General features: G+C 45.5%; 1 protein-coding gene across 1 annotated transcript in view; it reads right to left on the reverse strand.

Annotated features, from left to right (window-relative positions):
• Positions 1-12,267, reverse strand: part of LOC136579907 (leucine-rich repeat neuronal protein 1-like) — a 21,536-nt gene extending 9,269 nt beyond the window's left edge. Inside the window, exon 1 of the mRNA XM_066579993.1 lies at positions 12,009-12,267. The gene's annotated coding sequence lies outside the window, so the exon portion shown is untranslated. The remainder of the gene's footprint in view (positions 1-12,008) is intronic.
• Between the last annotated feature and the right edge of the window lie 45 nt (positions 12,268-12,312).

Raw genomic sequence — 12,312 nt, forward strand, 5'->3', positions numbered from 1 at the left:
AGACAGAGATAGACAGATAGAGAGAGAGAGACAGAGAGAGACAGAGATAGACAGATAGAGAGAGAGAGACAGAGATAGACAGATAGACAGATAGAGACAGAGATAGACAGATAGAGAGAGAGAGACAGATAGACAGATAGAGAGAGACAGATAGACAGATAGAGAGAGAGACAGAGACAGATAGAGAAAGAGACAGAGACAGATAGAGAGAGAGACAGAGACAGATAGAGAGAGAGACAGAGACAGATAGAGAGAGAGACAGAGACAGATATAGAGAGAGACAGAGACAGATATAGAGAGAGAGACAGAGACAGATATAGACAGATAGAGAGAGGGAGATAGAGAGAGGGAGATAGAGAGAGGGAGAGAGGGAGATGGAGAGAGGGAGATAGAGAGAGGGAGATAGAGAGAGGGAGATAGAGAGAGGGAGATAGAGAGAGAGGCAGATAGAGAGAGGGGCAGATAGAGAGAGGGGCAGATAGAGAGAGAGGCAGATAGAGAGAGAGACAGATAGAGAGAGTCAGAGACAGATAGAGAGAGAGAGACAGAGACAGATAGAGAGATAGAGAGAGAGACAGAGACAGATAGAGAGAGTCAGAGACAGATAGAGAGAGAGAGTCAGAGACAGATAGAGAGAGAGACAGAGACAGATAGAGAGAGAGAGAGACAGAGACAGAGACAGATAGAGAGAGAGAGACAGAGACAGATAGAGAGAGAGAGAGAGACAGAGACAGATAGAGAGAGAGAGAGACAGATAGAGAGAGAGAGAGACAGAGACAGATAGAGAGAGACAGAGACAGATAGAGAGAGACAGACACATAGAGAGAGAGACAGAGACAAATAGAGAGAGAGACAGAGACAAATAGAGAGAGGGAGAGAGAGAGAGGGAGACAGAGAGAGAGGGAGACAGAGAGAGAGGGAGACAGAGAGAGAGGGAGACAGAGAGAGGGAGATAGAGAGAGGGAGGGAGAGAGAGGGAGATAGATTGATAGATAGGTATGAGATAGATAGATATGAGATAGAGAGATCGATAGATAGATAGATAGATATGAGATAGATAGATAGATAGATAGATAGATATGAGATAGATAGATATGAGATAGATAGATAGATAGATAGATAGATAGATAGATAGATAGATAGATAGATAGATAGATAGATAGATAGGAGATAGATAGATAGATAGATAGGAGATAGATAGATAGATAGATAGATAGATAGATAGATAGGAGATAGATAGATAGATAGGAGATAGATAGATAGATAGATAGATAGATAGGAGATAGATAGATAGATAGATAGATAGATAGATAGATAGATAGATAGATAGATAGATAGATAGATAGATAGATAGATATGTTATTCACAGGTTAGGATTAAAAATTAACTTTTATTAATAAATGATAAAATTGACTTAGTCAGAGGCGCATTACACAAACACAGTGATATCTAAATAAATTTTTTTGCTTAAAGGGGTTGTCCCGCGGCAGCAAGTGGGTCTATACACTTCTGCATGGCCATAATAATGCACTTTGTAATGTACATTGTGCATTAATTATGAGCCATACAGAAGTTATAAAAAGTTTTATACTTACCTGCTCCGTTGCTGGCGTCCTCGTCTCCATGGTGCCGACTAATTTTCGCCCTCCGATGGCCAAATTAGCCGCGCTTGCGCAGTCCGGGTCTTCTCCTCTTCTCTATGGGGCTCCGTGTAGCTCCGTGTAGCTCCGCCCCGTCACGTGCCGATTCCAGCCAATCAGGAGGCTGGAATCGGCAATGGACCGCACAGAAGCCCTGCGGTCCATGAAGACAGAGGATCCCGGCGGCCATCTTCAGCAGGTGAGTATGAAGACGCCGGACCGCCGGGATTCAGGTAAGCGCTGTGCGGGTGGTTTTTTTAACCCCTGCATCGGGGTTGTCTCGCGCCGAACGGGGGGGGGGGGGGGGGGGTTTAAAAAAAAAAAAAACCCGTTTCGGCGCGGGACATCTCCTTTAAGCCAATAGGGAACCCATTATGCGTTAATAGGGAATACAAAATATTCACCATATATCACAGTATGTTGATGCCTCTTTTTGTCTAAACTTGTTAATAAAGATGTATCAAGTTTCCCGTATTTGTGTTTATCTTCTCTCTCATGCGTTTGACCTATTAGATACAGTATCCACAATCTAACATATCATTGGTATTTCTCTGTGATATATTGGGTTCCTATTAGGATAAATGGATAGATTGTGCACCAAATATTGATGGCCATCCAAGAAAGTATCAAAGTGTTGTATATAATGACACAGGCTGGGAAAGAAATGTATTCACAATGTAGGACAGACGTATCCGTCTGTAGATAAAGTCCAACTACTTATCAGCAGGATAACAATTGAAGTTGGTTGTTACATTTATCAACACCACAAAATCTTCAATTTTTATTCAATGTGATGGGTGCTTCTATTCTGATTCTTTCTGTTGCCTCAAACACTTAGTGCAATATAGTATAAATGGTACCACCAGATAGATAGATATGAGATAGATAGATAGATAGATAGATAGATAGATAGATAGATAGATAGATAGATAGATAGGAGATAGATAGATAGATAGATAGATAGATAGATAGATAGATAGATAGATAGATAGATAGATAGATAGGAGATAGATAGATAGATAGATAGATAGGAGATAGATAGGAGATAGATAGGAGATAGATAGGAGATAGACAGATAGGAGATAGATAAATAGGAGATAGATAGGAGATAGATAGATAGATAGATAGATAGGAGATAGATAGATAGATAGATAGATAGATAGATAGATAGATAGATGTGAGATAGATACATAGATAGATAGGAGATAGATAGATAGATAGGAGATAGATAGATAGATAGATAGATAGATAGATAGATAGATAGGAGATAGATAGATAGATAGATAGGAGATAGATACATAGATAGATAGGAGATAGATAGATAGATAGGAGATAGATAGATAGATAGATAGATAGGAGATAGATAGATAGATAGGAGATAGATATGAGATAGATAGATTGATTGGAGATAGATAGATATGAGATAGATAGATAGATAGATAGGAGATAGATAGATAGATAGATAGGAGATAGATAGATAGATAGATAGGAGATAGATAGATAGATAGATGTGAGATAGATAGATAGATAGATAGATAGATAGATAGATAGATAGATAGATAGATAGATAGATAGATAGATAGATATGAGATAGATAGGAGATAGATAGGAGATAGATAGACCACTAGACGCCTCTACAACGCAGAGAATAGATGTCACCCTGTTACCAGAGGGGGGCGCGTTATTGGGGTGGGAGAAGCTGGAGGGTCCCATCCATGAATTGTCCCCTACTAGGCTAATCTTCCCAGACTGTTAGGAGGTGTTAGGACCAGTAGACGGGGGCACACAGGGTGACTGGGCTCAAGACACCCCCTACAGACCACCTGTAGAAAGGAGCATCTGACTTAAGCGCAGGTCTTGGAGCGGCTTGGCCACATGCTTTTCCATTGCGGCTGGCGCTCCCATAGAGAGAAGCGCGGCCGCAACAGAAAAAAAACTAGATATGCTGCAGCCAGGGAATGCCCACCGCAGCACCGGCTTTGCCGTGATAGATTTGCCGTCCCGTGTGGACAAGATTCTTTACAAATCTCGTCCACAAATCACGTTCTGCCCGATAGAGGAATTAGCGGCCGCAGGCGGATCTACTGCAGCAAGACTCCACACAAAACGTCTGCGGCAAATCCGCCTTTTGTGAACCCAGCCTTAGGAGATGTTGGGACCAGAGGATGTGTGAGTGCACACAAACTGAGCGGTATCAGGACGCCCCTGACAGACCAACAGTAGGGAGGAGCATCTGAGCGCCTCCTAGTGTTGGCTGTCTATATCTGTATGTAGTGAGCTCCCCCTAGTGGTGCCCGTCTATAACTGTATGTAGTAAGCTCCCCCTAGTGGTGTATGTATATATCTGCATGTAGGTAGCTACCCCGAGGGGTGACTATATATATCTGTATGTAGTGAGCTCCCCCTAGTGGTGGCTGTATATATCTGTATGTAGTGAGCTCCCCCTAGTGGTGGCTGTATATATCTGTATGTAGTGAGCTCCCCCTAGTGGTGCCTGTATGCCTGTATATATCTGTATGTAGTGAGCTCCTCCTAGTGGTGGCTGCATATATCTGTATGTAGTGAGCTCCCCCTAGTGGTGCCTGTATATATCTGCATGTAGGGAGCTACCCCGAGGGGTGACTGTCTATATCTGTATGTAGTGAGCTCCCCCTAGTGGTGCCTGTCTATAACTGTATGTAGTAAGCTCCCCCTAGTAGTGTATGTATATATATGCATGTAGGGAGCTACCCCGTGGGGTGACTGTCTATATCTGTATGCAGTGAGCTCCCCCTAGTGGTGGCTGTATATATCTGTATGTAGTGAGCTCCCCCTAGTGGTGGCTGTATATATCTGTATGTAGGGAGCTCCCCCTAGTGGTGGCTGTATATATCTGTATGTGGGGAGCTCCTCCTAGTGGTGGCTGTATATATCTGTATATAGTGAGCTCCCCCTAGTGGTGGTTGTATATATCTGTATGTAGTGAGCTCCCCCTAGTGGTGGCTGTATATATCTGTATGTAGTGAACTCCCCCTAGTGGTGGCTGTATATATCTGTGTGTAGTGTGCTCCCCCTAGTGGTGGCTGTATAGTTCTGTATGTGGGGAGCTCTCCCTAGTGGTGGCTGTATATATCTGTATGTGGGGAGCTCCTCCTAGTGGTGGCTGTATATATCTGTATATAGTGAGCTCCCCCTAGTGGTGCTTGTATATATATGTATGTAGTGAACTCCCCCTAGTGGTGGCTGTATATATCTGTATGTAGTGAACTCCCCCTAGTGGTGGCTGAATATATCTGTGTGTAATGAGCTCCCCCTAGTGGTGGCTGTATATATCTGTGTGTAGTGAGCTCCCCCTAGTGGTGGCTGTATATATCTGTATGTAGTGAGCTCCCCCTAGTGGTGGCTGTATATATCTGTATGTAGTGAGCTTCCCCTAGTGGTGGCTGTATATATCTATATGTAGTGAACTCCCCCTAGGGTGGGTTGTATACGTCTGTATGTAGTGAGCTCCTCCTAGTGGTGGCTGTATAGGTCTGTATGTAGGAAGCTCCCCCTAGTGGTGGCTGTATATATCTGTATGTAGTGAGCTCCCCCTAGTGGTGGTTGTATATATCTGTTTGTAGGGAGCTTCCCCCTAGTGGTGGCTGTATAAATCTGTATGTAGTGAGCTCCCCCTAGTGGTGGTTGTATAGATCTGTACGTAGTGAGCTCCCCCTAGTGGTGGCTGTGTATATCTGTACGTAGTGAACTCCCCTTAGTGGTGGCTGTGTATATCTGTATGTAGTGAGCTCCCCTTAGTGGTGGTTGTATTTATCTGTATGTAGGGAGCTCCCCCCTAGTGTTTGCTGTATGTATCTGTATGTAGTGTGCTCCCCCTAGTGGTGGCTGTATATATCTGTATGTAGTGAGCTCCCCCTTGTGGTGGCTGTATATATCTGTATGTAGTGAGCTCTCCCTAGTGTTTGCTGTATGTATCTGTATGTAGTGTGCTCCCCCTAGTGGTGGCTGTATATAGCTGTATGTAGTGAGCTCCCCCTAGTGGTGGCTGTATATTTCTGTATGTAGTGAGCTCCCCCTAGTGGTGGCTGTATAGATCTGTATGTAGGGAGCTCTCCCTAGTGTTTGCTGTATGTATCTGTATGTAGTGTGCTCCCCCTAGTGGTGGCTGTATATAGCTGTATGTAGTGAGCTCCCCCTAGTGGTGGCTGTATATTTCTGTATGTAGTGAGCTCCCCCTAGTGTTTGCTGTATGTATCTGTATGTAGTGAGCTCCCCCTAGTGGTGGTTGTATATATCTGTGTGTAGTGAGTTCCCGCTGATGATGACTAGATATGCCTGTATGTAGTGGGCTTCCATCTAGCATATACATAGTAACATAATAACATAGTATGTAAGGCCGAATGAAGACAATGTCCATCTACTGCAGCCTGTTTAATCTCTTTGCTGATCCAGAGGAAGGCAAAAAAACCCAAATGCAGAAGCCAATTTGCCCTTTTGGGGAAACAATTCCTTCCCGACTCCATAAAGGCGGTCAGCATAATCCCTGGATCAGCCTCTGATAGTTCCTACTTGCCTGTAGACCCGGACCACCAACCCCTCTGGTCACCTACTGTCTATATCCTGTAATATCATAGAAAGACATCTAGGCCCTCTTACACTCCTCTATGGATCTTGCCATCACCACTTCCTCAGGCAGAGAGTTCCACAGTCTCACTGCTCTTACAGTAAAGAACCCCCTTCTGTGTTGTTGATGGAACCTGCTTTCTTCTAGACGTAGCGGATGCCCTCTTGTTACCACCGCAGTCCTGGGTATAAACAGATCATAACAGAGATCCTTGTGTCGTCCCCTCATGGATTTATACAGTTATTTGATCACCCCTTAGCTGTATGGATCTGTATATAGTGAGCTCCCCCTAGTGGTGGCCGTATAGATCTGTATGTAGTGAGCTCCCTCTAGTGGTGGCTGTATACATATGTACGTAGTGTGCTCCCCCTAGTGGTGGCTGTATATATCTGTATGTAGTGAGCTCCCCCTAGTGGTGGCTGTATATATCTGTATGTAGTGAGCTCCCCCTAGTGGTAGCTGTATATATCTGTATGTAGTGAGCTCCCCCTAGTGGTGGCTGTATATATCTGCATTTAGGGAGCTTCCCCTAGGAGTTGCTGTATAGATCTGTATATATCGAGCTCACCCTAGTGGCGGCTGTATATCTATATATAGTGAGCTCCCCCTAGTGGTGGTTGTATATGTCTATATGTAGTGAGCTCTCCCTAGTGGTGGTTGTATATACCTGGATGTATTGAGCTCCCCCTAGTGGTGGTTGTATATACCTGGATGTATTGAGCTCCCCATAGTGGTTGCTGTCTATATCTGTATGTGGTGAGCTCCCTCTAGTGGTGGCTGTATACATCTGTATGTAGTGAGCTCCCCTCTAGTGGTAGCTGTATATATCTGTATGTAGTGAGCTCCCCCTAGTGGTGGCTGTATATATCTGTATGTAATGAGCTCCCCCTAGTGGTCACTGTATATGTTTTTATGTAGTGAGCTCCCCCTAGTGGTGGCTGTATATATCTGTATGTAGTGAGCTCCCCATAGTGGTAACTGTATATATATATATCAGTATGTAGTGAGCTTCCCCTAGTGCTGGCTGTATATATCTGTATGTAGTAAGCTCCTCCTAGTGGCGGCTGTAGATATCTGTATGTAGTGAGCCTCCCCATTGTGGTGGCTGTATAGATCTGTATGTAGTGAGCTCTCCCTAGTGGTGGTTGTATATATCTGTATGTAGTGAGCTCCCTCTAGTGGTGGCTGTATATATCTGTATGCAGTGAGCTCCCCCTAGTGGTGGCTGTATAGATCTGTATGTAGTGATCTCTTCCTAGTGGTGGCTGTATACATGTGTATGTAGTGAGCTCCCCCTAGTGGTAGCTGTATAGATGTGTATGTAGTGAGCTCCCCCTAGTGGTGGCTCTATAGACATGTATGTAGTGAGCTCCCCCTAGTGGTGGCTGTATATATCTGTATACAGTGAGCTCCCCTAGTGGTGGCTGTATATATCTGTATGTAGTGAGCTCCCCCTAGTGGCGGCTGTATATATCTGTATGTAGTGAGCTCTCCCTAGTGGTGGCTGTATATATCTGTATGTAGTGAACTCCCCCTAGTGGTGGCTGTATATATCTGTATGCAGTGAGCTCCCCCTACTGGTGGCTGTATAGATCTGTATGTAGTGATCTCTTCCTAGTGGTGGCTGTATACATGTGTATGTAGTGAGCTCCCCCTAGTGGTAGCTGTATAGATGTGTATGTAGTGAGCTCCCCCTAGTGGTGGCTCTATAGATATGTATGTAGTGAGCTCCCCCTAGTGGTGGCTGTATATATCTGTATACAGTGAGCTCCCCTAGTGGTGGCTGTATATATCTGTATGTAGTGAGCTCCCCCTAGTGGCGGCTGTATATATCTGTATGTAGTGAGCTCTCCCTAGTGGTGGCTGTATATATCTGTATGTAGTGAACTCCCCCTAGTGGTGGCTGTATATATCTGTATGCAGTGAGCTCCCCCTAGTGGTGGCTGTATAGATCTGTATGTAGTGATCTCCTCCTAGTGGTGGCTGTATACATGTGTATGTAGTGAGCTCCCCCTAGTGGTAGCTGTATAGTTGTGTATGTAGTGAGCTACCCCTAGTGGTGGCTGTATAGATATGCATGTAGTGAGCTCCCCATAGTGGTGGCTGTATATATCTGTATGTAGTGAGCTCCCCCTAGTGGTGGCTGTATAGATGTGTATGTAGTGAGCGCCCCCTAGTAGTGGCTGTATAGATCTGTATGTAGGGTGCTTCCCCTAGTGGTGGCTGTATGTATCTGTATGTAGGGAGCTCCCCCTAGTGGTGGCTGTATATATCTGTATGTAGTGAGCTCCCCCTAGTGGCGGCTCTATAGATATGTATGTAGTGAACTCCCCCTAGTGGTGGCTGTATATATCTGTATACAGTGAGCCCCCCTAGTGGTGGCTGTATATATCTGTATGTAGTGAGCTCCCCCTAGTGGTGACTGTATATGTCTGTATGTAGTGAGCTCCCCCCAGTGGCGGCTGTATATATCTGTATGTAGTGAGCTCTCCCTAGTGGTGGCTGTATATATCTGTATGTAGTGAACTCGCCCTAGTGGTGGCTGTATATATCTTTATGTAGTGAGCTCCCCCTAGTGGTGGCTGTATATATCTGTATGTAGTGAGCTCCCCCTAGTGGTGGCTGTATAGATCTGTATGTAGTGATCTCCTCCTAGTGGTGGCTGTATACATGTGTATGTAGTGAGCTCCCCCTAGTGGTAGCTGTATAGTTGTGTACGTAGTGAGCTCCCCCTAGTGGTGGCTGTATAGATATGCATGTAGTGAGCTCCCCATAGTGGTGGCTGTATATATCTGTATGTAGTGAGCTCCCCCTAGTGGCGGCTGTATAGATGTGTATGTAGTGAGCGCCCCCTAGTAGTGGCTGCATAGATCTGTATGTAGGGAGCTTCCCCTAGTGGTGGCTGTATATATCTGTATGTAGGGCGCTCCCCCTAGTGGTGGCTGTATATATCTGTATGTAGTGAGCTCCCCCTAGTGGTGGCTGTATATATCTGTGTGTAGTGAGCTCCCCCTAGTGGTGGCTGTATATATCTGTATGTAGTGAGCTCCCCCTAGTGGTGGCTGTATAGATCTGTATGTAGTGACCTCCCCCTAGTGGTGGCTGTATATATCTGCATGTAGTAAGCTCCCCATAGTGGTGGCTGTATATATCTGTATGTAGTGATCTTCCCCTAGTGGTGGCTGTATTGATCTGTATGTAGTGAGCTCCCCCTAGTGGTGGCTGTATATATCTGTATGTAGTGAGCTCCCCCTAGTGGTGGCTGTATAGATCTGTATGTAGTGACCTCCCCCTAGTGGTGGTTGTATATATCTGCATGTAGTAAGCTCCCCATAGTGGTGGCTGTATATATCTGTATGTAGTGATCTTCCCCTAGTGGTGGCTGTATTGATCTGTATGTAGTGAGCTCCCCCTAGTGGTGGCTGTATATTTTTGTATGTAGCGAGCTCACCCTAGTGGTGGCTGTATATATCTGTATGTAGTGAGCTCCCCCTAGTGGTGGCTGTATAGATCTGTATGTAGTGACCTCCCCCTAGTGGTGGCTGTATATATCTGCATGTAGTAAGCTCCCCATAGTGGTGGCTGTATATATCTGTATGTAGTGATCTTCCCCTAGTGGTGGCTGTATTGATCTGTATGTAGTGAGCTCCCCCTAGTGGTGGCTGTATATATCTGTATGTAGTGAGCTCCCCCTAGTGGTGGCTGTATAGATCTGTATGTAGTGACCTCCCCCCTAGTGGTGGCTGTATATATCTGCATGTAGTAAGCTCCCCATAGTGGTGGCTGTATATATCTGTATGTAGTGATCTTCCCCTAGTGGTGGCTGTATTGATCTGTATGTAGTGAGCTCCCCCTAGTGGTGGCTGTATATATCTGTATGTAGTGAGCTCCCCCTAGTGGTGGCTGTATAGATCTGTATGTAGTGACCTCCCCCTAGTGGTGGCTGTATATATCTGCATGTAGTAAGCTCCCCATAGTGGTGGCTGTATATATCTGTATGTAGTGATCTTCCCCTAGTGGTGGCTGTATTGATCTGTATGTAGTGAGCTCCCCCTAGTGGTGGCTGTATATATCTGCATGTAGTAAGCTCCCCATAGTGGTGACTGTATATATCTGTATGTAGTGAGCTCCCCCTAGTGGTGGCTGTATAGATCTGTATGTAGTGAGCTCCCCCTAGTGGTGGCTGCATAGATCTGTATGTAGGGAGCTCCCCCTAGTGGTGGCTGTATTGATCTGTATGTAGTGAGCTCCCCCTAGTGGTGGCTGTATATATCTGTATGTAGTGAGCTTCCCCTAGTGGTGGCTGTATTGATCTGTATGTAGTGAACTCCCCCTAGTGGTGGCTGTATTGATCTGTATGTAGTGAGCTCCCCCTAGTGGTGGCTGTATATATCTGTATGTAGTGAGCTGCCCCTAGTGGTGGCTGTATTGATCTGTATGTAGTGAGCTCCCCCTAGTGGTGGCTGTATATATCTGTATGTAGTGAGCTCCCCCTAGTGGTGGCTGTATATATCTGTATGTAGTGTGCTCCCCTTAGTGGTGGCTGTATATATCTGCATGTAGTGATCTTCCCCTAGTGGTGGCTGTATATATCTGTATGTAGTGAGCTCCCCCTAGTGGTGGCTGTATATATCTGCATGTAGTGATCTTCCCCTAGTGTTGGATGTATATATCTGTATGTAGTGAGCTCCCCCTAGTGGTGGCTGTATATATCTGCATGTAGTGATCTTCCCCTAGTGTTGGATGTATATATCTGTATGTAGTGACCTCCCCCTAGTGGTGGCTGTATATATCTGCATGTAGTGATCTTCCCCTAGTGTTGGATGTATATATCTGTATGTAGTGACCTCCCCCTAGTGGTGGCTGTATATATCTGCATGTAGTGATCTTCCCCTAGTGTTGGATGTATATATCTGTATGTAGTGACCTCCCCCTAGTGGTGGCTGTATATACCAAGACCAGAAGAGCTACTCATAAAACTTGGAACGAAAACAGTCTGATGATTCTCATTCCAGTTAAATGGCACAAAGGAGCAGATCAGCAGCTGTTCCGCTGGCTTCTTCATTACAAACCCAAAGCCATGTCATCTGCATGTGAGATGGGCTGCAGTTTTTGGGGCGAGGAGGATCTGTGTGCCTCCTGGTAGTATAATATCTTATGAGCAGCGAGCCTAAAGTGTAGCTTTACCCCACCTGAACGATTCTCATTGCCCCCTGCAGTACTGCCATCTACCAGCAGGTGTCACTCAACATAAACAAAGATTTTAGCCTGTAAGTGAGGAAACCTGGAAGCCGCCGACCATCAGCCTTATCACAAATGTCCTTATTGGTAAGAAGCTGAGAATTCAGAAATCTGTCCCTTGCAGTCTCATGCAGGTCATGTCTTCATGCTGTTATTTCTGTAAATCTCTAATTTCGGGTCTAGGTGGCGCTCTACTACGGGAGATATAGAGAATAATTGTGCATATTTCCAATTAATCATCTTCTGCAGTATCATTTTGCATATATATTCATACCCCACATTGTACTGTATGCGCCTGACATCATCAATACATGACGTCACCTCCCACCACTACACACCGTGCCGCGTAGCTGTGCCGAATCGGCGCGTCCTATGCACTTTATAAAGAAGAAGAGGAATAAAGAGGGAATCTGAAAATTCGGAGTCGATGAAGCGTGTGAGATGGAGAAGTGCAGACAGCAGGAGGGGAGAGCCGCCGCCGAGGGTGATGGAGGATGGACAGTGGGAGGAATGGACCTTCTTACCGTCAAGTGGCGGCAGTCCTTGGGGTCGTAGAAGACGACTGGTCCTAGATTGTGGTCCTGACTCTACGCCATCATCTGCTGCCGGCCGGGGGCTCGCGTCCTTTGTCTTTCAAACTCTCATTGGTTGGTCCTTCGAGGAGCAGTCTCTTCCCTCCTGAGATGCCTCCTGGAAGGTTCCTAGTGGTCTACTGGTGGTCCTTCTCGCCTTTGTCTCTCATGTCTCGCCTTCTCCTCTCTCCCTCGTGTTCTGCTTTGTGACTGTTTCTTTCTCCTTAGGCAGAATAAAAGGAGCCTTTCCATCTGA

Source organism: Eleutherodactylus coqui, chromosome 10, assembly GCF_035609145.1.
Source record: "Eleutherodactylus coqui strain aEleCoq1 chromosome 10, aEleCoq1.hap1, whole genome shotgun sequence".
NCBI lineage: Eukaryota > Metazoa > Chordata > Amphibia > Anura > Eleutherodactylidae > Eleutherodactylus > Eleutherodactylus coqui.